We start from the raw sequence: 22,500 nt of genomic DNA, 5'->3' as shown, positions 1-22,500 counted from the left end.
CACACAATTATAAGGAAGTTCATAATCAGATCTCGGCACTTTTATACAATGGCACACGCAAGTAGAAAACAGATAGGTATTATGAATGGCTGGGAATTAAAAGCCCTTACGAAATAGAGTATTGTCCTAGTCCTTACGATGTAAAACCGACGTAAAACAAACGTACATACGTACACATACAGAAAATAAAGAAAGGGAAAGAAGATGAACAAGACAAAGAAACAGAAGAGGGAGAAGAAGAAGGAAGCAGAACAAACAAAGGAAAATAAGGAAATAAAGAAAAGAAAAAATGTACATACATATTAACACATGCATATTTTTCACTGAATTCGGTGATATTTCGGATCAAATGTTATTAGTCCTCTTTCATGTATATAAATGTATTGTGTGCTTCAATGGGCTTAAGACATTTATTATCTAGATAATCTAATTTTGAGTAAAACCGACTTTATTATTATTATATTTGCTTTATCAGTGTAAGTGGCGCTTTAAGTGTGACATTCATTAAAAATAATTTGCTTTGCAAATTGGAGATAGAATGCAGTTACTGCTGTACTGCTGTCCCTTACATATTTTCGCTTTGCATTTTCTATATAAACTGAGTGAGCGACACGAGAGATGGACTTAGGACGGATAATGAAAGTGGCCTTGGCTTTCGGCTTTATTCGCTTCAAGTGAGTGGATGCAGGCTGGACTCCTTCTGCCGAGGTATGGAGAATGTCCCCCTTTTATTCAGCGGCTCCTTCCTGGGCGGCGCTTGCTTCCGCAGGCTGGAGGGTCAGATTTATCCGGCCGTGACAAGGGGGGGCGGGTGAGTCGCTTGGGTTGCTCGAGGGGGAGATGTAGTCACTTGGAAGGTCCTTGGGTAAACCAGGCTTAGGAGTGGAAGATGCGAAGTGGCTGCTTCCTGTGATAAGGTAGACTCAGGAGGCAGCGACAGGAAGGCGCAGCTTTTGGTCAGCCAGGCACAGATGTGTGGAGCGCCACCTTCCGGACGTTGCTTATAGGCACAGATGTGTGGAGCGCCACCTTCCGGATGTTTATAAGCACAGATGCACAGATGTGCCACCTTTTGGATGTTGTGTATACCGCCGCATAAAAGGACACGTCCGTAAGGCCAAAGCACACAGGGTCCAGCTCCACCACCTCGTCCTCCATCCGGGGACACGGGGGTCTCTTGGGGGTCACATCTACCTTCAACAATAAACCATCAAGCTAAGACCCCCTTTATTGAACCGCCAAAGTCCATCTGTCTTACGCTTACATTTTGCATCATAAAGAGAAAGGAAAATTATGCTACACTTACTGAGTTCATGGAAGTATATTATATAAGAAATTGTAAATCTCAAAATAATTTCAGTTAAAGGAAGCAATGAACAGTAAATGGTAGGAAAAGGACAAAACTTTCAGACTCATATACTTGCACACAATTACTCGCTAAAAGTCTGATTTGGCTTCAGATTACATTACATAACTGGTTAAGATTTTCATGGATTGATTTTCGTAAGCATACTGAGTCCTCCGTGGCACAATCGGTTAGCGCGTTCGGCTGTTAACCGAAAGGTTGGTGGTTCGAGCCCACCCGGGGGTGTCTTTAAAATTAAAGCAGTTGCTCACAGGAATATGTGGGTGATTTTCGGGATTCATTCTGACAATGTTTCATGCTTTCAATTTTAGGAAGAGGTTGAAAAATGAAATCTTATGGTGAAGAGAATTTACCTGGAAAAAATATGTCTGCAATATCTCTCTCTTTCATACACACAAATAATATATCTTATCCCAGACCTAGATATGGTAGTGAGTCAATCGTAGATAAGATTGTAGGCTGAGAACAACCTCAGTTGCCTAAGCAACTACTCCCCTGAGAAAGGATCATGGGTCACCCGAGTCTAAAGACTCGAATATGAATGAATATTATCTCAGCCATCCACTATGGGTAAAGCGTCTATACCCTTACCCTTATATAAACGCGTCTAAGGCGTTTATATATATGTATTTTATATATGTAAATATGTATACATTCATAGGTATATATATACTTTTTCACACACGCACATGTATGTATACATATATATATATATATATATATATATATATATATATATAAAATTCATCTATGTATGCTTGCATGTATACATACATGTGTATATATGTATATGTATATCTATCTATATATTTAAACACATGCACATACACACACACACACACACACACACACACACACACACACACACACATACAAACACACACACGCACATCTTTATATATATGCACACGTTTACATACATTTTATGTATATATACATATTCATCACAGGAAATCTTTTCTTGAAATCGCCATGAGCTGCCCGGCAGCGTCTACCGTAATCAGTTTTAAGCAAAAGAGTTGACTTGATACAGCAGTGACATTCATTGATAATTTGATTAGATAATTTGCTTTGCTAAATAAACCACGTTAGTATTTTCCAGTTTTGCAAATTCAAGAGGGTTATTTCTGGAGGTTGGGTGCAGGCACTGCTGTCCTTTACATAATTTCATTTTGTATTTTCTGAATAAAAGTTTGCATGTTAAAGAGAAATGAAAATTATGCTACACGGACTAGATAATGGAAGTATAGTATATAAGAAATTGTAAGTCGGAACTCAAATAATTTCAGTTAAATTAAGCAGTTGCACTATAAACTTTCAGACACATATACTTGCACACAATTGCTTGCAAAAAGTCTGATTTGGCTTCAGATTACATTATATAACTGGTTTAGATTTCTTGAACTGATTTTCGAAAATATCTTGTGGCCTCCGTGGCACAATCGGTTAGCGCGTTCGGCTGTTAACCGAAAGGTTGGTGGTTCGAGCCCACCCGGGGGCGCTTCTTTTAAGGTTCATTCTAACTTTACTATAATCACTCACGTAAGTCCCCCCTTGAAGAAGACGGGAATTCTTGTCATAGCATTCTGGCAACAGTGCAGCCGGTCACGAAAGGGGGTGAACTGCCTTAGGAGAAATCCGATGGGGTCACACACACACACACGCAGACTGATATATATATATATATATATATATATATATATATATATATATATATATATATATTCGTAAACACACAGACACACATGTATATATAGATCTGTATAACATATACAGTACACACATATATATATATATTTATATATATAAATATAGATATATGTATATACAAATTTAAGTATATATTTATATATATATACATATATACATATATATGTATATATACACATACGTGCATACATATACATACATATATATAGTGCAACACATATATGTGTATATATATACATATATGTATATATATGTATATATACACATATACACAAACACACACACATACATAAATGTGTGTGTAAATACAATCATAAACAGACGTGTATATTAATTTATGTTGTGGTATTTCCCTCAGTTTTGCATATTCATAAGGATTTGTCGCTGGAATTTTGTTCAGTATAATTCTCCTTTATATAAATGCGTTTTACATCTTTGGAATGAAATTTTGCTTCAATCAAGGGAGTTAAAATCATGATACACAGACAGTGTTTTTGGAAATTATAGTTTATAAGAAATATATACATATTAATCACAAAGTGCCGACCTCTGGCTATAAAAAAAAGTTTAAATTAATTCCAAAAATCGGTGCCCGGGCTCTTTAACACAGCAAACTCAGCGATCTTCGCAATGCAGGAAACCTTTTCGCGAAATCGCCATGAGCTGCCCCGCGGCGTCTACTGTAGTCGGTTTTAAGCAGGAGATTCAAGAGGGTTATTTGTGGAGGTTGGAGGCAGGCGCTGCTGTCTTTTACATAATTTCATTTTGTATTTTCTGAATAAAAATTTGCATGTTAAAGAGAAATGAAAATTATGCTACACGGATTAGTTCATGGATGTAAAGTATATAAAAAAATGTAAATCGGAACTCAAATAATTTCAGTTAAATTAAGCAGTTGCACTATAAACTTTCAGACACATATACTTGCATACAATTACTTGCAAAACGTCTGATTTGGCTTCAGATTACATTATATAACTGGTTTAGATTTCTTGAACTGATTTCCTAAGAGATCTTGTGGCCTCCGTGGCACAATCGGTTAGCGCGTTCGGCTGTTAACCGAAAGGTTGGTGGTTCGAGCCCACCCGGGGGCGTGTCTTTAAATATTGATGCATAAAATAAAGTGCCTCTTAAGGCTTACAGGAATATGTGTGTGTGTGCCTTTCGTGATCCCTGTTGATGTTTCACATTCAAATTTAAGAAGTAAAAATAATGAAAACTCTATGATCAAGATAATTATCTGGAAAAAATTGTCTGCAATCTCTCTCTCACACTCACACACATATATTACATACATATGTTATCCGACAGCCATCCACTACACTGCAGGGGTTTGGTGTCTGGCAATACCACCCTTGCCTGACTGGCCCTTTCATAATGAACAGCGGTCCAGTGCGATACCACTTGAGCCACGGCGGCGACTTCTACAACACCTACACTTCATAACTATAGGTTGCATATGTCTATATCTATTTATCTATCTATTCATATATGTATATATATATATGTGTATGTATGTATGTATGTACGTATGTACACGCACACGTATATGTATATCTACATTTTGTATATATATATATATATATCTGTCTATTTATGTCTATACATATATATGTGTATATGCATGAATATTTGTATGTATGTACACACACACACACACGTGAGCACACACACACATATATATAGTTATAAATAAATATACATACAATCATAATAAGCATACACACACATATATAAATATCTATATATGTATGTATGTATGTACACATGAACACATGTGTACATATATATGTATTATATATATATACATTCATAATATATATATATATATATATATATATATATATATATATATATATTTACACAAACACATATATGTATATATATAATGTATGTATGTATACATACTTATAAATGTGTATATATGTATATGTATCTCTCTTTATATATATATATATATATATATATATATATATATATATATATATATATATATGTATATATACATATTTAAACACAGACACACACAGATTTATATACAGACACATATACCACCCACACACATTTACATACATTATATTTATATATACACTCATGTACATATACACACATCACAAAGTGTCCTACCTTCGGTATAACATGAAAAAGTGATGTTTAAATCAAATAAACATTAATTCGTAATATCATTGCCCTGCCTCTCTACGGAGCAAACTCAGCGATCTTGGCATTGCAGGAAATCTTCTTCCAAATCGCCATGAGCCGCCCCGCCGCGTCTACGTTCATCAGTTCTAAGCAGAAGAGTTGACATGATACAGGCGTGGGCTTAATACTACCCACAGCCTAGGTATTCTGTTATGCATTTGACTCCAAAGGTAACGAAGTGCTCCCAGATACTAGACCTTACTGATGGTTTGTGGAGGTACAGTCACGTACAAAAGTCCTAACCATAAATCTGGATTTACGTGACAAAGACAGAGAGAGACAGACAGAAATCACATACACTTAGGCAGTCCCATATCCATACACAGACACAAACAGTATTAAACACATACAATTATAAGTAAGCACATAATCAGATATCGTTACTTTTATATGACACACAAGTAGAAAACAGATAGATATTATGAATGGCTGGGGAAATAGAGTACTGTCCTAGTCCTTACTATGTAAAACCGATGTAAAACAAACGTACATACATACACATACAGAAATTAAAAAATGGGAAAGAACAAGACGACTGAAAAGGCAGAGGAAAATGGAAGTAGAACAAACAAAGGAAAATAAGGAAAGACAGAAAGAAAGAAATGTACATACATATTAACGCACATATATGCATATTTTTCACTGAATACGGTGATATTTCGGATCAAATGTTATTAGTCCTCTTTCATGTATATAAATGCATTGTGCTTCAAAGGGTTCAAGGCATTTATGATCTAAATGTAATTTTGAGTAAAACCGTCATTCATTTTGTGAGAAAGTATCTTCTATTATTATTTTTGCTTTATCAGTGTAAGTGGCGTTTTAAGTACATTCATTGAAAATAATTTGTTTTGCAAATTGGAAGTTGGATGGAGTTACTACTGTCCCTTACATATTTTCGCTTTGCATTTTCTGAATAAACTTTTGCCTCAAAGAGAAAAGAGAAAATTATGCTATACGTACTGAGTTCATGGAAGTACAGTATATAAGAAATTGTAAATGGGAACTCAAATAAGTTCAGTTAAAGGAAGCAATGAACAGTAAATGGTAGGAACAGGACAAAACTTTCAGACACATATACTTGCACACAATTTCTTGCTAAAAGTCTGATTTGGCTTCAGATTATATTACATAAATGGTTAAGATTTTCATGGATTGATTTTCGTAAGCATACTGTGGCCTCCGTGGCACAATCGGTTAGCGCGTTCGGCTGTTAAACCGAAAGGTTGGTTCGAGCTCATCCGGGGGCGTGTCTTTAGAATTAACGCAGTTGCTCATGGGAATATGTGGGTGACTTTCGGGATTCATTCTGACAATGTTTCATGCTTTTAAATTTAGGAAGTTAAAAAATGAAACCTTATGATGAAGAGAATTTACCTGGAAAAAATATGTCTGCAATATCTCTCTCTTTCATACACACAAATAATATATCTTATCCCAGACCTAGATATGGTAGTGAGTCAATCGTAGATAAGATTGTAGGCTGAGAACAACCTCAGTTGCCTAAGCAACTACTCCCCTGGGAAAGGATCATGGGTCACCCGAGTCTAAAGACTCGAATATGAATGAATATTATCTCAGCCATCCACTATGGGTAAAGCGTCTATACCCTTACCCTTATATAAACGCGTCTAAGGCGTTTATATATATGTATTTTATATATGTAAATATGTATACATTCATAGGTATATATATACTTTTTCACACACGCACATGTATATATATATATATATATATATATATATATATATATATATATATATATATATATATATAATTATCTATGTATGTTGTATATACATACATTGTATATATGTATATGTATATCTATCTATATATTTAAACACATGCACACACACACACACACACACACACACACACACACACACACACACACACACACACACACATACAAACACACACACGCACATACAAACACACACACGCACATCTTTATATATATGCACACGTTTACATACATTTTATGTATATATACATATTCATCACAGGAAATCTTTTCGTGAAATCGCCATGAGCTGCCCGGCAGCGTCTACCGTAATCAGTTTTAAGCAAAAGAGTTGACTTGATACAGCAGTGACATTCATTGATAATTTGATTAGATAATTTGCTTTGCTAAATAAACCACGTTAGTATTTTCCAGTTTTGCAAATTCAAGAGGGTTATTTCTGGAGGTTGGGTGCAGGCACTGCTGTCCTTTACATAATTTCATTTTGTATTTTCTGAATAAAAGTTTGCATGTTAAAGAGAAATGAAAATTATGCTACACGGACTAGATAATGGAAGTATAGTATATAAGAAATTGTAAGTCGGAACTCAAATAATTTCAGTTAAATTAAGCAGTTGCACTATAAACTTTCAGACACATATACTTGCACACAATTACTTGCAAAAAGTCTGATTTGGCTTCAGATTACATTATATAACTGGTTTAGATTTCTTGAACTGATTTTCGAAAATATCTTGTGGCCTCCGTGGCACAATCGGTTAGCGCGTTCGGCTGTTAACCGAAAGGTTGGTGGTTCGAGCCCACCCGGGGGCGCTTCTTTTAAGGTTCATTCTAACATTACTATAATCACTCACGTAAGTCCCCACTTGAAGAAGACGGGAATTCTTGTCATAGCTTTCTGGCAACAGTGCAGCCGGTCACGAAAGGGGGTGAACTGCCTTAGGAGAAATCCGATGGGGTCACACACACACAGACTGATATATATATATATATATATATATATATATATATATATATATATATATATATATATATATATATGTGTGTGTGTGTGTGTGTATATTCGTAAACACACAGACACACATGTATATATAGATCTGTATAACATATACAGTACACACATATATATATATATATTTATATATATAAATATAGATATATGTATATACACATTTAAGTATATGTGTATATATATACATATATGTATATATATGTATATATACACATACGTGCATACATATACATACATATATATAGTGCAACACATATATGTGTATATATATACATATATGTATATATATGTATATATACACATATACACAAACACACACACATACATAAATGTGTGTGTAAATACAATCATAAACAGACGTGTATATTAATTTATGTTGTGGTATTTCCCTCAGTTTTGCATATTCATAAGGATTTGTCGCTGGAATTTTGTTCAGTATAATTCTCCTTTATATAAATGCGTTTTACATCTTTGGAATGAAATTTTGCTTCAATCAAGGGAGTTAAAATCATGATACACAGACAGTGTTTTTGGAAATTATAGTTTATAAGAAATATATACATATTCATCACAAAGTGCCGACCTCTGGCTATAAAAAAAGTTTAAATTAATTCCAAAAATCGGTGCCCGGGCTCTTTAACACAACAAACTCAGCGATCTTCGCATTGCAGGAAACCTTTTCGCGAAATCGCCATGAGCTGCCCCGCGGCGTCTACTGTAATCGGTTTTAAGCAGGAGATTCAAGAGGGTTATTTCTGGAGGTTGGGTGCAGGCGCTGCTGTCTTTTACATAATTTCATTTTGTATTTTCTGAATAAAAATTTGCATGTTAAAGAGAAATGAAAATTATGCTACACGGATTAGTTCATGGATGTAAAGTATATAAAAAAATGTAAATCGGAACTCAAATAATTTCAGTTAAATTAAGCAGTTGCACTATAAACTTTCAGACACATATACTTGCATACAATTACTTGCAAAAGGTCTGATTTGGCTTCAGATTACATTATATAATTGGTTTAGATTTCTTGAACTGATTTTCTAAGAGAGCTTGTGGCCTCCGTGGCACAATCGGTTAGCGCGTTCGGCTGTTAACCGAAAGGTTGGTTCGAGCTCATCCGGAGGCGTGTCTTTAAATATTGATGCATAAAATAAAGTGCCTCTTAAGGCTTACAGGAATATGTGTGTGTGTGCCTTTCGTGATCCCTGTTGATGTTTCACATTCAAATTTAAGAAGTAAAAATAATGAAAACTCTATGATCAAGACAATTATCTGGAAAAAATTGTCTGCAATCTCTCTCTCACACTCACACACATATATTACATACATATGTTATCCGACAGCCATCCACTACACTGCAGGGGTTTGGTGTCTGGCAATACCACCCTTGCCTGACTGGATCTTCCTTAACCAACAGCGGTCCAGTGCGATACCACTTGAGCCACGGCGGCGACTTCTACAACACCTACACTTCATAACTATAGGTTGCATATGTCTATATCTATTTATCTATATATTCATATATGTATATATATATATATATATATATATATATATATATATATATGTATGTATGTATGTATGTACGTATGTACACGCACACGTATATGTATATCTACATTTTGTATATATATATGTCTGTCTATTTATGTCTATACATATATATGTGTATATGCATGAATATTTGTATGTATGTACACACACACGTGAACACACACACATATATATATATAGTTATGAATAAATATACATACAATCATAATAAGCATACACACATATATAAATATCTATATATGTATGTATGTAGGTACACATGAACACATGTGTACATATATATGTATTATATATATATACATTCATAATATATATATATATATATATATATATATATATATATATATATATATATATTTACACAAACACATATATGTATATATATAATGTATGTATGTATACATACTTATAAATGTGTATATATGTATATGTATCTCTCTTTATATATATATATATATATATATATATATATATATATATATATATATATATATGTATATATACATATTTAAACACAGACACACACAGATTTATATACAGACACATATACCACCCACACACATTTACATACTTTATATTCATATATACACTCATGTACATATACACACATCACAAAGTGTCCTACCTTCGGTATAACATGAAAAAGTGATGTTTAAATCAAATAAACATTAATTCGTAATATCATTGCCCTGCCTCTCTACGGAGCAAACTCAGCGATCTTGGCATTGCAGGAAATCTTCTTCCAAATCGCCATGAGCCGCCCCGCCGCGTCTACGTTCATCAGTTCTAAGCAGAAGAGTTGACATGATACAGGCGTCGGCTTAATACTACCCACAGCCTAGGTATTCTGTTATGTACTTGACTCCAAAGGTAACGAAGTGCTCCCAGATACTAGACCTTACTGATGGTTTGATCCTGTGGAGGTACAGTCACGTACAAAAGTCCTAACCATATATCTGGATTTACGTGACAAAGACAGAGAGAGACAGACAGAAATCACATACACTTAGGCAGTCCCATATCCATACACAGACACAGACAGTATTAAACATATACAATTATAAGTAAGCACATAATCAGATATCGTTACTTTTATATATAAAAAAATGGGAAAGAACAAGACTGAAAAGGCAGAAGAAAATGGAAGCAGAACAAACAATGGAAAATAAGGAAAGACAGAAAGAAAGAAATGTGCATACATATTAACGCACATATATGCATATTTTTCACTGAATTCGGTGATATTTCGGATCAAATGTTATTAGTCCTCTTTCATGTATATAAATGCATTGTGTGCTTCAAAGGGTTCAAGGCATTTATGATCTAAATGTAATTTTGAGTAAAACCGTCATTCATTTTATGAGAAAGTATCTTCTATTATTATTTTTGCTTTATCAGTGTAAGTGGCGTTTTAAGTACATTCATTGAAAATAATTTGTTTTGCAAATTGGAAGTTGGATGGAGTTACTACTGTCCCTTACATATTTTCGCTTTGCATTTTCTGAATAAACTTTTGCCTCAAAGAGAAAAGAGGAAATTATGCTATACGTACTGAGTTCATGGAAGTATAGTATATAAGAAATTGTAAATGGGAACTCAAATAAGTTCAGTTAAAGGAAGCAATGAACAGTAAATGGTAGGAACAGGACAAAACTTTCAGACACATATACTTGCACACAATTTCTTGCTAAAAGTCTGATTTGGCTTCAGATTACATTACATAAATGGTTAAGATTTTCATGGATTGATTTTCGTAAGCATACTGTGGCCTCCGTGGCACAATCGGTTAGCGCGTTCGGCTGTTAACCGAAAGGTTGGTGGTTCGAGCCCACCCGGGGGCGTGTCTTTAAATATTGATGCATAAAATAAAGTGCCCCTTAAGGAATACAGGAATATGTGTGTGTGTGATTTGCGTGATCCGTGTTGATGTTTCACACTCAAATTTAGGAAGAAGTAAAAATAATGAACACTTTATGAGTTTATGACTCTGACTCACACATATATTACATATATACAGCCATCCACTACACTGCAGGGGTTTGGTGTCTGGGAATAACATACTTGCCTGATGGATCTTTCATAACAGCGGTCCTATGCACTACCACTTGAGCCATCATCTACACTTCATATCTATATCTGTTTAGCTATCTACACATGTATGTATATATGTATATATGTACACGCACACATATATGTATATATATATATATATATATATATATATATATATATTGTATATATGTATATCTATTTATATGCCTATATATATATATGTATATGGATGAATACTTGTATGTGTGTATTCGCACACGCGTGCACACAAGCACCCACACACATATATGTTATAAATAAATATATATACAATCATAATAAGCATACACACGTATGAATATTTATATATGTATGCATGTATGTACACATGAATACATGGGTACATATATATGTATTATATATATACATTCATAATATATATATATATATATATATATATATATATATATAATGTATATGTATGTATACATACACACAAATGTGTATATATGTATATATATCCTTATTTATCTCTATAGATATTTAAACACAAAAACACCCACCCACCCACACATGCACCAGGAAGTACCCGGCCTTCGGTATAATAATAAAAAAAAAATGTTTAAGTCAAATAAACATTAATTCCCAAAATCAGTGCCTTGCCTCTCTACGGAGTAAACTCAGCGATCTAGGCATTGCAGGAAATCTTTTTCCAAATCGCCATGAGCTGCCCCGCCGCGCCTACGTTAATCAGTTCTAAGCAGAAGAGTTGACATGATACAGGCGTCAGCTTAAAACTACCCACAGCATAGGTATTCTATTATGCACTTGACTCCAAAGGTGACGAAGTACTCCCAGATAGTCCTTACTGATGGTTTGATCCTGTGGAAATAGTTTGTAGTTTTGGAAATTAACCATGCTAAGACTGTGGAGAACCGGGAGACCGAGGTATAAGGGTATTGGGTGGCTCCTTAAGCTAAGAATCAGTCAGCAGAAAGAGAAAAGTGAAAATGGTGAGAAAATAAAAGGGACAACAGAAACAGACGTAAAATTCGCCTTCTCAGGATAGAGATTATGGAACATCAACATAGCGTTTACTGAACCAGCGAAGACCGAGGCAACAAAGTCAAATTAGATATTTGTGAAGGAGTTTTGTTGTTAGAGAAAATATGTACACACTCATGCAGACAAATGTAAATGACCAGGACCAGGACTGTACCTCCTGTGGAGGTACAGTCACGTACATGAGTCACATCGTGAGTAAAGCTTCGAAGCTTTCCGTACATAAATACTAAAGGTCCCATTATTTTAATTTTCGAGGCGGATTTCGGAACGTGTTTGATGAGAGAGATTTGACCGTGACTGTACTTGGAAATCAAAGGAGAGGCAGCGAGGCAACTCACGATGGTCTAAATAAATAAATAGATAAAGAAGAAATAGTTTCTAGTTTTGGAAATTAACAGGGCTAAGACTGTGGAGAACCGGGAGACCTAGGTATAAGGGTACTGGGTGGCTCCTTAAGCTAAGAATCAGTCAGCATTTTTTTGTGTGTAAAGGAGTATTCTTATTGTATAAAACTTTTTTTATGGGAAATATGAATATTTGTGTGTATGAATATTTCGGCTTTTGTAATTTGGGAGTGATTATTTTACTGGATAAACGAAATAGATTGTTTAAATAAACAACAGCAAAAATGTGACGTAATAAAAGTAATGATAATATAGGTAAATGGAGAGAGAAGGAAAAAGCTGCATGGGGAAAAGAGTAAGATTAAAGAATACATAAAGGGAAAGAAGAAAAAGAAAAGTGAAAATGGTTAGAAATTAAAAGGGGCAACAGAAACAGACGTAAAATTCGCTTTCTCAGGATAGAGATTATGGAACATCAACATAGCGTTTACTGAACCAGCGAAGACCGAGGCAACAAAGTCAAATTAGATATTTGTGAAGGAGTTTTGTTGTTAGAGTAAATATGTACACACTCATGCAGACAAATATAAATGACCAGAGTGACACACTCATACACTCAGATACCCACAAAGACATAGATGTACAATAAAACACATGTAGACTATTACGTACACATGGAAAAGGAAACAGGTAAAGAGTCATACATTTACAAAGAAAGAGAGAGAGGCAGTCCCATATCCATACACAGACACAAACGACACCAAACAGGCAATCATAAGAAAGCGCACAGTCACAAGCAAACATTTGATTCCATTCATACGACACACACAAGCAGATTAACAGATAGATATCATGAGTATATTTCCGCATGGCTGGAATTAAAAGTCGAAATAGGACACTGTCCTAGACCTTACGAAGGAGTGCGTGACGTAAAGCCGATCATCACACATACAAACGTACATGCATACACATGCAGAAAAAACAAGAAAAAAGATGAACAAGAACAAGAAACAGAAGAGGGAGAAGTAGAAGAAAAGGGAAGCAGAAAACAAAGCAAAATAAGGAAAAAAAGTACATACATATTAACACATGCATATTTTTTTCACTGAATTCGGTGAAACTTTGGAACTAATGTTAGTAGTCCTCTTTCATATATAAAAATGTATTGTGGAATTCAAAGGGTTTAAGGCATTTATGATCTAAAATGCGCAATTTTGAGTAAAACCGTCAGTTCTTTGGTGAGAAAGTGAATATCTTATATTATTTTTGCTGTGTCAGTGTTAATTAACAAGTGTATGTGGCGTTTTATGTGACACTCATTGAAGATAATTTGCTTTGTTTAATAAACCACATTAGTATTTCTCCAGTTTTGCAAATTCAAAAGGATTATTTCTGGAGATTGGATGCAGCTACTGCTGTCCTTTACATAATTTCGTTTTGCATTTTTTGAATAAAATTTTGCATATTGAAGAGAAATGAAAATTATACAACACGGAGTTCATAAGGAACTCAAATAATTTAAATTAAAGGAAGCAATGAATAGTAAATGATAGGATTGCAAAAGTCTGATTTCGCTTCAGATTACATTATATAACTGGTTAAGAAATTGATTTTCGAAAAGAACCAGTGGCCTCCGTGGCACAATCGGTTAGCGCGTTCGGCTGTTAACCGAAAGGTTGGTGGTTCGAGCCCACCCGGGGGCGCTTCTTTTAAGGTTCATTCTAACTTTACTATAATCACTCACATAAGTCCACCCTTAAAGAAGACGGGAATTTTGTCATAGCATTCTGGCAACACACACAGATTAATATATATGTATGTATATTTGTAAATAAATCATATATATGGTACAAGTGGAAAGAAAAGCGCAAGATCGAGTTGAGTGGCGAACATGAGCATACCGTTATTGATGATATATTTGTAAATGCATACACACACACACACATATATATATATGTGTGTGTGTATGTATAGATATAATATATATATATATATATATATATATATATATATATATATATATATATATATATATATATATGGTATACACATATAGATATCGATATTGTAGTGGATAAATCAAACTCCGTAGAGTTAGAGATGTTGGTTTGGTAGCGTGTTACCCAACTACAGGTATGTCCATGTGGGTTTGGCGTATTTTGAGGATGACTCTCGGGTGTTTTACAAGTGATCCCGTAGTCACAATAAAAAAAAAAAAAAACATCACTGGCTGACTAAAAAGGCAACATAAAAAAGAGCATCCATAATATACATTTATTACGCGCAAATCTTTCGAACATAACCAATTCACAATACAACACACCATACACTCACTTGGAACAGAGGCAACCCGCCACAGCACGAGAAGCACCAGTCAGCCAGCTAAAAATCCAACGGTCTGTCACCAAGATAAAAAGCCTCTCCCTGGTTTTTACCCATAATGCAGTTCATCTTTTTCTTAAATAGTGTATGGTGGGTTTAAAACAAGTTTAAATATACCTGAAATAAAAAGAATAATAAAACTATACAAAAATGGGCACATAAAATTAAATAAAAGACATGAAAGTACGAAAAAGGTGAAAAGAAGGGATCCGTGAGGGAAAATGGGAAAATACAAAGAGAGAAACGAGAGAGTAACAAAACTGAGGTGAATTAGTCGAAGGCAAAAGGCAAGAATAAGGCAAGGTAAGTATAGAATATAAGGTAAGTAATGTATAAGTAGTGTTACGTATAGTAGAAATAGTGTAGATGTATATGTAGATCACGGACCAATGGGAAAGGTAAGTTAGAGAATATAAAAAACACAGATTCACTCTTATTAAAAAAAACACAAAAACAGCAAAGCCACGTCATCTTGCAGGGCGAAGGAGTCCGCAGAGTTCGTATACAGATTCGTAGCGTCAGGGGAACAGGCGGCCCGGAAGCCTGCGGGGTGACCCGCCTGATGTCAGGGGAAATTCACTACAGATATAAATACGTATGTGTATATATATTTGTTTAAGTATATGTTTGCACACACATATATATAGACACACACGTGCGTATATGCATACACACAAACACACACACACACATATTTATATATGTATATACACACACACACACACACACACACACACACACACACACACACACACACACACACACACACACACACATATATATATATATATATATATATATATATATATATATATATATATATATATATGAGATATTTACGCATAGCTGAGAATTAAAAACCTTTCGAAATATAGGACTGTCCTAGCCCTTATAAAGGAGTGTGTGACGTAAAACCGATCATCACACATGCAAACGTACATGCAAACACATGCAGAAAAGGAGAAGAAAAAAAGACGAAGACAAAACAGAACTAGAAGAAAAAGGAAACAGAACAAAAATGTACATACATATTAACACATATATGCATATTTTTTCACTGAAGTTGGTGATATTTCGGAACAAATATTAGTAGTCCTCTTTCATAAATGTAAATGTATTGTGTCCTTCAAAGGGTTCAAGGCATTTATCAACAATTTTAAACCGTCAGTTTTTTTGTGAGAAAGTATTTTTTATTATTATTATTTTTGCTTTATCAGTGTTAACAAGTGTAGATGGCGTTTTATGTGACATTCATTGAAGATAATTTGTTTTGCTAAATAAACCTTATAAGTATTTCTCCAGTTCTGGAGTTTGGATGCAGGTACTGCTCTCCTTTACATAATTTCGTTTTGTATATTCTGAACAAAATTTTGCATCATGAAGATAAATTAAAATTATGTTACACGGACTCGTTCATGGAAGCTGTAATATGTGAGAAATTGTAAATCGGAACTCAAATAATTTCAGTTAAATTAAGCAACTGAACAGTAAACTTTCAGACATATACTTGCAAACAATTGCAAAAAGTCTGATTTGGCTTCAAATTACATTACATAACTGGTTAAGATTTCTTGAACTGATATTCTAAAAGATCGTGTGGCCTCCGTGGCACAATCGGTTAGCGCGTTCGGCTGTTAACCGAAAGGTTGGTGGTTCGAGCCCACCCGGGGGCGCTTCTTTTAAGGTTCATTCTAACTGTACTATTATCACTCACAAAAGTCCCCCCTTGAAGAAGACGGGAATTCTTGTCATAGCATTCTGGCAACAGTGCAGCCGGTCACGAAAGGGGGTGAAGTGCCTTAGGAGAAAGCCGATTAGGTCATACACACAGATTGATATATATATATATATATATATTATATATATATATATATATATATATATATATATATATATATTTTTTTTTTTTTTTTTTTTCAGTGCCCTGTCCTACAAGGATGTTGGCGATCATGGATTTCCATGATTTTCTTGGCAATTTAGAGCGGTGGTTTGCCGTTGCCTTCCGCCCGGTGTTTTTATCGAGTCACCATCTCTATTTACCCGGTTCTGGGACCGGCACTGACTTGGGCTGGCTTGTCCACCCAGCGGCTAGGGAGGCAATCGAGGTGAAGTTCCTTGCCCAAGGGAACAACGTGCCGGCCGACACATGCACACACACACACAGACACATGCACACACACACACACACAAACACACGCAAACACAAACACACACACACACACACACACATTCACACACACACACACACAGATATATATATATATATATATATATATATATATATATATATATATATATATATATATATATATATATATATATATATATATATATATATACTTGTAAATGCACACACACACACACACACACACAATATATATATATATATATATATATATATATATATATATATATATATATATATATATATATATATATATATGTGTGTGTGTGTGTGTATATATATATTTGTATAAATATAATATATATAAACAGAATATATACACACGCATATAGATATCGACATTAATATGTATATACACACACACACACATCTGTTTAAGTATAGGTTTGCACATGTATATTGTATAGACATAAACACACACACACTCACACACACATATATATGTTTACTATATACACATACATGCATACACACACATATACAGTGCAACACACACACATATATATATGTATGTATGTATATACATATATAAATATATACAAACACAAACACATAAATGTGTATGTGTACATACATACACGAACACACATGTGTATATATTAATTTTGCATTTTCATAAGGATTTGTAGCTGGAATCTGGTTAAGGGTAATTCTTTATATAAATACGTTTTACATCTTTCGAATGAAATTTTGCTTCAGTCAAGGAAATTAAAATCATACACAAGTGGTATTTGTGGAAATAGTATATCCAAAACTATCTCATAAAGTATGAACCTCCGTGGCATAAGCGGTTAGCGCGTTCGACCGTTAAAAGGAAGGTTGGTGGTTCGAGCCAATCCGGGGGCTTGTCTTTAAATATTGAAGCATAAGAAAAACGTACCCCTTAAGGAATTCAGGAATATGTGTGTGTGGTTTTGGGGATTCATTCTGACAATTTCTCATACTTTCAAAATTTAGGAAATAGTTAAGAAAATAACACTTTATAATTAAGAGAATTTTATCTTTTCGCGAAATCGCCATGAGCTGCCTGGCCGCGTCTACCGTAATCAGTTCTACGCAGAAGAGTTGACACGATACAGGTGTCGGTTTAACACTACCTACAGCATAGGTATTCTGCGATGCACTTGACTCCAATGATGACGAATTACTCCCAGATATTAGTCCTTACTGATGGTTTGATGCTGTGGAGATACAGTCACGTACAAAAGTCGCGTCGTGAGTAAAGCTTCGAAACTTTCCGTACATAAATACTAAAGGTCCCATTATTTTAATTTTCGAGGCGGATTTCGGAACGTGTTTGATGAAAGAGATTTGACCGTGACTGTACTTGGAAATCAAAGGAGAGGCAGCGAGGCAACTCACGATGGTCTAATTAAATAAATAAATAAATAAGTAAATAAAGAAGAAAAAGTTTCTAGTTTTGGAAATTAACCATGCTAAAACTGTGGAGAACCGGGACACCTAGGTATAAGTGTATTGAGTGGCTCCTTAAGCTAAGAATCAGTCAGCATGTGTATTTTGTGTGTGTGTGTGTGTGTAAAGGAGTATACTTATTGTATAGAACTTTTTTATGGGAAATATGAATATTCATGTGTAAGAATATTTCGGCAGTAACTTTTGTCAATTGGGAGTGTTTATTTTACTGGATAAACGAAATCGATTGTTTAAAGAAATTAGAAGGGACAACAGGAAACAAACGTAAAATTAGTCTTCTCAGGATGGAACATCAACATAGCGTTTACTGAACCAGTAAAGACCGAGGCAACGCAGTCAAAGTAGATATTTGTGAAGGAGTTTTGTTGTTAGAGAATATATGTACGCACACACACACACACACACACATGTAGCCCAAATGACCAAAGTGACACTCGTACACTTAGATGCCTACACAGACATACATGTACAATGAAACACATGTAGACTATTACGTACACAGGGAAAAGGACACACGGATAAAGAAACGTACATATACAGAGAGAGAGAGGCAGTCCAATATCCATATACAAACACAAACAACATCAAACACAATTATGAGGAAGCACACGATCGCAAGTAGATTAACACACACAAGTAGATTAACAGATAGATATTATATTTCCGCATGGCTGGGACTAAAAATTGAAATAAGACACTGTCCTAGCCCTTACGAAGGAGTACGTGACGTAAAACCGATCATCAGATATACAAACGTACATGCATACACAAGCAGAAAAGAAAAAAAGAAAAAGATGAATAAAAAGAGGGAGAAATAAAGGAAATACAAGCAGAAAAAACAACAGAATAAAGGAAGAAGAAAAAAATTGTGCATTCATATTAATACATATATGCATATTTTTTTCACTGAATTCGGTGATACTTTGGGAATGATAGTAGTCACTTCTTTCATATATGAAATTTTTTTTGTGTTCTTCAAGGGCTTTAGGGCATTCATGATCTCAAATGCGAAATTTTGATTAAAACCGTCAGCTCTTTTGTGAGAAAGTATCTTTTATTATTTTTTCTATGTCAATGTTAATTAACAAGTGTAGGTGGCGTTTTATGTGACATTCACTGAAAATAATTTGCTTTGTTTAATAAACCACATTAGTATTTCTCCAGTTTTGCAAATTCCAAAGGATTATTTCTAGAGGTTGGATGCAGCTACTGCTGTCCTTTACATAATTTCGCTTTATATTTTCTGAACAAAATTTTGCATTATAAAGTGAAATGAAAATTAAGCTACACAGACTGAGTTCGTGGAAGCTATAGTATATAAGAACCTCAAATAAGTTCAGTTAAAGGAAGCAATGACAAGTAAATGGCAGGAATAGGACAAAACTTTCAGACATATACTTGCACAGAATTACTTGCAAAAGTTTGATTTAGCTTCATATTACATTATGTATTATTGAACTGATTTTCGAAAAGAACTAGTGGCCTCCGTGGCACAATCGGTTAGCGCGTTCGGCTGTTAACCGAAAGGTTGGTGGTTCGAGCCCACCCGGGGGCGCTTCTTTTAAGGTTCATTCTAACATTACTATAATCACTCACATAAGTCCCCCCTTGAAGACGACGGGAATTCTTGTCATAGCATTCTGGCAACAGTGCAGCCGGTCACGAAAGGGTGTGAACCGCCACAGGAGAAAGCCGATTGGGTCATATACACACAGATTGATATATATATATATATATATATATATATATATATATATATATATATATATATTTGTAAATGCACACACACACACACACACACACACACACACACACACACACACACACACACACACACACACACACACACACTATATATATATATATATATATATATATATATATATATATATATATAGATAGATAGATATAGATATAGATATAGTATATATATGGTATGCACACATGTATATCCGATATAAATATGTGTGTATGTCTATTTGTTTAAGTATATGTTTACACACATATATATAGACACACACATAAATACATATGTATGTATATACACATACATGCATACATACATACACATAAACACACACACATATATAGTGTAACACATATTTCTACATGTGTATAAATACATATATACATATATACACACAAATATACACACACGTGTGTATATATTAATTTCCGTGGTATTTCACTCAATTTTTCATATCCATAAGGATTTGTCGCTGGAATTTAGTGCAATGTCCTTTAAATAAATGCGTTTTACATCTTTCGAATGAAATTTTGCTTCAGTCAAGGAAATTAAATTCATGATACACAGGTAGTGTTTGTGAAAATTGTATATCCAAAACCATAGCTTGTAGTTAGGCCTCCGTGGCGCAGTCGGCTAGCGCGTTCGGCTGTTAACCGATAAATAAAGAAGAAAAAGTGTGTAGCTTTGGAAGTTAACCAGGCTACGACTGTGGGGAATCGGGAGACCTAGGTATCAGGGTGTTGAATGGCCCCTTAAGCTAAGAATCACTCAGCATGTGTAGTTTTTTGTGTAGAGGAGTATACTTATTATATATATATATATATATATATATATATATATATATATATATATATATATATATATATATATATATTTTTTTTTTTTTTTTTTTTTTTTTTTTTTTTTTTATGAATAAATATGAATATTCGTGTGTAGGAATATTTCGGCTGTAAGTTTTGTTTTTTGGGAGTGTTTATTTTACTGGATAAACGAAATAGATTGATGAAATTAGAAGGGACAACAGGAAACTGACGTAAAGTTAGCCTTCTCAGGATAGAGATAAGGAACATCAACATAGCGTTTACTGAACCAGCGAAGACCGAGGCAACATAGTCGAATTAGATATTTGTGAAGGAGTTTTATTAAGAAAATATGTACACACTCGTACAGACATATATGAATGGCGGAAGTGACACTCATACACTCAAATACCCACAAAGACATATACAATAAAACTCATGTAAACTTTTACGTACACATGGAAAAGGACACACAGGTAAAGACACGTACATACACAAAGAGAGAGAGAGAGAGGCAGTCCCATATCCATTAAACACACTAAGGAAGTATACAATCGCAAGCAAACAGACATTCATATAACGAAACACACAAATATATTAACAAAAAGACATTTTGAACATATTCACGCATGGCTGAGAATTAAAAACCTTTCGAAATAGAGGACTGTCCCTAGCCTCTATAAAGGAGTGCGTGACGTAAAACCAGTCATCACACACATACAAACGTACATACATACATGAAGAAAAGAAGAAGAAAAAAGATGAACAAGAAGACAAAGAAACAGAAGAGGGAGAAGTAGAAGAAAAAGGAATCAGAACAACAAAAATGTACATACATATTAACACACATATATGCATATTTTTCACTGAAGTCGGTGCTATTTCGGAACAAATATTAGTAGTCCTCTTTCATATATGTAA

General features: G+C 34.3%; 8 non-coding genes across 8 annotated transcripts; all 8 read left to right on the top strand.

Annotated features, from left to right (window-relative positions):
* Positions 1–1,517: 1,517 nt before the first annotated feature.
* Positions 1,518–1,591, top strand: Trnan-guu. Its single transcript has one exon. It is a non-coding gene; the product is annotated as a tRNA-Asn (tRNA).
* Positions 1,592–2,793: 1,202 nt separating this feature from the next.
* Positions 2,794–2,867, top strand: Trnan-guu. The gene has a single exon. It is a non-coding gene; the product is annotated as a tRNA-Asn (tRNA).
* A 1,229-nt stretch (positions 2,868–4,096) lies between these two features.
* Trnan-guu lies at positions 4,097–4,170 on the top strand. The gene has a single exon. It is a non-coding gene; the product is annotated as a tRNA-Asn (tRNA).
* Positions 4,171–7,764: 3,594 nt separating this feature from the next.
* Trnan-guu lies at positions 7,765–7,838 on the top strand. Its single transcript has one exon. It is a non-coding gene; the product is annotated as a tRNA-Asn (tRNA).
* Positions 7,839–11,358: 3,520 nt separating this feature from the next.
* On the top strand, positions 11,359–11,432 carry Trnan-guu. The gene has a single exon. It is a non-coding gene; the product is annotated as a tRNA-Asn (tRNA).
* Positions 11,433–14,660: 3,228 nt separating this feature from the next.
* Trnan-guu lies at positions 14,661–14,734 on the top strand. Its single transcript has one exon. It is a non-coding gene; the product is annotated as a tRNA-Asn (tRNA).
* A 2,278-nt stretch (positions 14,735–17,012) lies between these two features.
* On the top strand, positions 17,013–17,086 carry Trnan-guu. The gene has a single exon. It is a non-coding gene; the product is annotated as a tRNA-Asn (tRNA).
* A 3,427-nt stretch (positions 17,087–20,513) lies between these two features.
* On the top strand, positions 20,514–20,587 carry Trnan-guu. Its single transcript has one exon. It is a non-coding gene; the product is annotated as a tRNA-Asn (tRNA).
* The last annotated feature ends 1,913 nt before the right edge of the window (positions 20,588–22,500 follow it).

The sequence above is a fragment of the Penaeus monodon genome, chromosome 41 (assembly GCF_015228065.2).
Source record: "Penaeus monodon isolate SGIC_2016 chromosome 41, NSTDA_Pmon_1, whole genome shotgun sequence".
Lineage (NCBI taxonomy): Eukaryota > Metazoa > Arthropoda > Malacostraca > Decapoda > Penaeidae > Penaeus > Penaeus monodon.
The sequence above is the reverse complement of the archived record's forward strand: the minus strand, read 5'-3'. Positions and strand labels throughout refer to the sequence as shown.